Here is a 5,348-nt window from a genome sequence, read left to right as displayed (position 1 = left end):
TTTTTTTTTTTTTTTGGTTTGGTTTGGTTTGGGCTTTCCCTCCTCCCCCCTAAAAGAGAAAAAAGCCCTCACCATTAAGGGTTTTTTCTGGAAACCTTACTAGGAAGAATGTGCCAGGGTCAAGTCTTTACTGATTTTCATGGTGAATAGATTACATGCTTGCATTCATGTTCACTTCCGAAGCGCTTAGTGTCTTCCTTCCCTTACTTACATATTAACCTCAAATACCCCGCGCGGCTTCAGCCAAGCTTTACTGGAGGTAGTTAACAATGTCGGGTTCCCAGGACGCAGGTTTCCCTTCCTTACCCCCTCCAAATCGTCCCTTGCCTCATTCGCAACGCCAGAAAGCCAGCAAGCCCTTTAAAGTGCAGACCACGGAGCTAAAGACCGTTTGCTGATCTCTCCGCCTCAACACTGCGGCTAAATGCTTGGAAAACCAGTGGATATTTGGCTACCCCAGCTTGACAAATACTCCGAGTTTAATTGCCAGAAGCCTAGTTAAAATTACTTGACATACTGTTAACCCGTAGGAACAAACTCGCCGTACCGAGATACTTTCCTTTTAGCTTTGTGTCGTCGCTGAAGGCTGAGACCCAGGGAGACCTATTTTAAAAACCTGGTTAAACTTTCACTATTGTTGCATGAAAGGGATGATATAGAAAGCGGATTGTACAGGGCAGAGAATAAAAAGTGCTTTTCTGCCAATAAAAATGCGCACCCCACCGAATGAGCAGAGCCAAAGAAAACAGAGAAATACGCCAAAGAATACAGCACCTTTTGAGGCACGGACATCCCTAAGTTCTCGGAAAAGTATTTTTTTGCTATTCTGATGCTCGATTTCAGAAAAGAAATATTTGAATTCCGGCTGGATTTCATCAAAATAGAAAAGCAGAATGGCAAAAGGCTAATTGTGAAGTCGGTACTCTGAGGAAATCAGACGTAGTTCAAGATCCGTGCCCCCGTGGACTTGGGAGGGTAGTGAAAGGGAAACGAAAATGTTAGGGAAATAATATTTGGATTTCCCCCCCTCTTCCTCTGCAGTGCTGTGGAAGTATTTATACATCCGGAGAAAGTTCTCTAGTAAATTCTGGAGATCTTCGGTATTTAAATGTCAACATCGATTTGTTTATTTATTGCTTAGCTTATCGTAACCGACCCAATAACAAATCTAATCATGTTGTGCAGAGAGAAAATATTCTCATTATGTATTTCCCCTACATTATAGTTAACTATTGCGTTTGAATTCAAGCTGTAAATTCAATATTATCAAGTAATTACTTTGTAGTGGAGTAAACTAATTTATTAGCATTAATGTTTATATGCCTTTTTCTTATTTTACAAGGGTTACCGTTCACAAATCAAATGCTCTGGACGTATCCCTGTAATGAACTCTTTATTTTGGTTTGCTGCAAGAACTTCTTATGCTTACCGCACGTCTGTGAGCTGAACTTGAAATTAATGAATTAATCTTCCAGCTTGACATATTTGCTAGAAAGTGGATGGAAAGAGATTGCATGTCGTCAAAATTGCTAGCAGAAGACTGCAATGTCGTTTAGGGATTGTAAAAAGGTTGGGGGGCTTTCCTTCTCTCTCCCTCTCTTTTCTTTTCCTTTTCTTTTCTTTTCTTTTCTTTTCTTTTCTTTTCTTTTCTTTTCTTTTCTTTTCTTTTCTTTTCTCTTTTCTTTTCTTTTTTTTTTTTTTTTTTTTTTTTTTTTTTTTTTTTTTTTTTTTTTTTTTTTTTTTTTTTTTTTTTTTTTTTTTTTTTACTTGAGGTGGGGAGGGGTGTACAAGAGCTCTGGTTGGCTTTTTCCTTAACGCTGTAATTTTGCTCACATTTACTTTCCTCCTAGGTGTTTTACGGGGGGTGGTCGTGGTGGTGGTGGTGGGTGGAGTGGGCTGGGGGGTCGGAAGCCCTCTTTTGGTGTCCGAACATTGGTTATTTTCCCTGTATACCCGCACCGTTCAGTTCCGTCGATGAAAAACCTCTCCCCACACCCTGCACACACGCAGACACTCCTCCCTTCGAACAAAAAGGAATGTATAAGGATTTCAGTGACTTTGAGATAACAAAGGCGCCACCATTGCCGAGCCTCGCCCCGCCTCTGTGTGATGGCAAACAAATTCTTGCACTTGTATTAGGGCTTTTAAGGCTATAATTGAACACGGCGCGTCTAGGGGAACCGAAAACAGTTCTAGACTGACCTGCGGTTTTATAGCACTTTGGCAGTCAACTTCAGCTTGTGTCAGAGCAGACATGACAGAGCTGCCCAACACTTAATCGCGGGACGCCACCTCCTCGGACTCACTGCAGCCGCCCTCTTGCATTTCAATAAATTTCAAACCTTGGGGCTAGAAATGGGGAGCAGAGCTGGCGCAGGTTTGTATGGGGCTCTTTGCCGCTCCTCTCTGCAGCCGGGGCTGCGGCGCCGTGCGAGGCTCCGCCGTGCCAGAGGTCGGGGCTGCCTCTGCGAAACAAAGGGAAATTAAGGCAAGAAGGGCGAGAAGGCAACTGGAAATAGGAGTGTGTGTGCGTGGGTGTGCGTGTGTCTGGGCATATATGTGCTTGCACAGCATGCACACGTGCAGCCCCGATGCCTGCTTTTGAATCGCTCGAGCTCTCTCCCCCACCTCTCCCAACCAAGCAGCCTATTTCTTCAAGCGGGTTTGTAACGCAGGGGGACCCCAAAATGCCTCCGGGTGCCGCCTGCACAACAAGGGGGAAGGGTGATGCGGAAAACCGAGGGGGGCACAGTTCGTCTGGGAGCGAGTAGACACCCAAGGCACAGGCTGTTCTCTGCTTTATTTGCTGTTAAGTGAAACAAGAGATAATGTACGCTTAAAGTCCCGGAATGTGTGGGTAATTGCAGGCAGCCTGCTGTTAAGTTGCTGTGTTCAGCACAATTATCAATGTTGATTATTTGGTCTAATGTTGAATTGCTCTTTTAATACAGTAATTGGGACTTCCGCGTTGAGGAATGGGGAAAACCGAGCCTTCCCCTCGCTAACCTCACTGAGAACAACATAAACAAAGGCAGGCATTTCGTTTGGAGAAGCAAAATGCATTCGTTACGCCTTCCCATGTATTTCGACCGGATTAGAGAGGGTAAAACCGCTCTGAATTTGGAACCTCTGCTGCAAGACGGTTTTGCAAAGGAGAAGCGTGGCCAAGAGGTGGGGAGACTGTTACCCATAGCTAAGCTAAACAAAGGGAGGAGAAAAAGTTACATCTCTTCTTTGGAGGAATATAAACAGAACTAGGACGCCTCGATAGTCTAGCTCTTACATATACAGATGGCGTGCAAAGGAAAGTGTTTAACTCACTACTGCTTCTTCAAAAGGTCAAGTTCTATTGTATCTAAATTGTCTTTTTGTACCGGGCTTTGCTTGAAAAATATTTGAAGCCAACCATTTACCTTGCCAGCAGGGTGGGTGCCTCTAATTAACAGGAGAAACGTGTGCTAGAAGGAATTTGCGTCAAGAGGAGCTAATTAAAATATTACAGGATTGCTGGCTTCAATCTCTGCTGCTTCTCTCTCATAGGGAGGGTGGCCGGTATTAGGACTCGAGCAGGAGAAAATATCTAAGGAATTAGGACAGTGTTTTGTAAAATTGAGGGTTGATTACAGTCTACAAAGGCTTATTAGAAAAACGCAGCATTAGGGAATTTGAAATGTTGCTGCCAACGAAAAGCGCACCGTCTTCCCACCTTTACCAGTGCAAATAGGGGCACAAGGCGATAATTCGTCGCAAAATTTGCCAGGAATGCAGCTTTAGAAAAGCCTGCTTATTATTTGGATTTTAAATACCTCGGGCTCAGAAATTCTCAAAAGGCGTTTCTTTTCTATTTGCCGTTTTGTCTGCTATGGAAAGAAGCTATACATACACTTCTTTTTATTTATTTATTTTTTGAAACTAAATATGTTTCCATAAGATTGAAATAGAATGAGGTGCTACAATAGCTATCTAAAAATTTTAAATAATAGATGATTTTAATTATATATATATTTGTTTGTGTGTATATAACGGTGAGATAGAAGCCCCGTACTGTGACAACGGACAGCTACTTATTGTCCAAAACGTGAAACGGTGTGGTTGTGATTTTGCTAGGAAATTTGAGAGCACATTTAAATAGAACGAGAAAATGTAAACAGGATTAAGTCAATGTAATTCTGACCTTTTTTTTTTTTTAACCACATTACATTATTTTAGAGGCTTGAACACCTCAAAAGGCTGCACTCGTCTGGGCTAGAATATGTTAGATTATTTTTTAATATCACTAGCAAAATCCTTTCCTTTCCTCCGTCACCCTCTGTGCCTTTTTCAGTTGCTGAAATTAAGAAGGTGGTTGGTTTTTTCCTTTCAAGCCTCCCGTCTAGTTTGAATATCAGGATTAAACGGCTACGGACCTACAGATGTATACCCGTTGTTGGCGACCAATCATGATATTTTGCATCCCTTTGCGCTGATGAACATTCGAGGGCTCTCTGACTCTGGTAGCTGCAAGAAGCCGAAATATTGCGGGCTTTTTTTCAGGAGAGGAAGCTACTTCCAGATAGATAACTTCATGTTTTCGGCAGCTATTCTCTTGCTCTCTAGCAGACAAACGATTTGTTGTTCTGACAGCCTCCCGGCGCCTTCCCAACGCGCGGGGAGTCTCTCACGATGTTGTGTCTCCTCACCCCCCTGTTCCCCAGCCCTGAGCTCCCAGGTCCCGGGGCGCTGAACCCCTCTAAATTGTTTATATTTACTGCTCGGAGCCTGCCCCTGAAAGACAATGCTGGCAATAAGACGGACGTAAGAAGATCTTTTCTCAGACCAACTAGTATATCAAAAATTGATTGACTGACGATGCTTCTATAAACGTCTCTTTTTCTCCCCTTGAACACCCTCGGAGGCTTTCCTGGCACATGAAAACATACACACAGTCGCTCATTTTTTTCCCCCGTCTATCCAGATACAGGTGCAAGAGGCTTCTAGCAAACTTAGTCTGCGGGAGAGGGGTGTCTAGAGCCAGCGGAGGGCTCTAAACTGCAAAAATTTCCTTCGTTATAATGCACCAGTACAGAAAAGCAGGCACTTTCCACCGACTCCCACCCAGACCCACAAAGCACCATGTGGTTAGCACCGTTTGTAGTAAGTAGGTACCAATCCCCTTTCGTGTCAGCGTATTTTATGAAGAATTAAGCACAGCGATTTAGGGGAACATCCCCAGTGGTCCCTTGAAAGCGAGGTGCTAGTAATCGACAGTTATCCCTGCGGACGGCCATATCCCAGGCGATGTTCCCATGCAAAGTTCACCCGCAACCGGGAGTGCCGCTTTACTCTATACATTAAAAAAATAAACAAAA

This window comes from Corvus brachyrhynchos, unplaced genomic scaffold, assembly GCF_000691975.1.
Source record: "Corvus brachyrhynchos isolate BGI_N302 unplaced genomic scaffold, ASM69197v1 scaffold53, whole genome shotgun sequence".
Lineage (NCBI taxonomy): Eukaryota > Metazoa > Chordata > Aves > Passeriformes > Corvidae > Corvus > Corvus brachyrhynchos.
Note: the sequence above shows the minus strand (reverse complement) of the source record.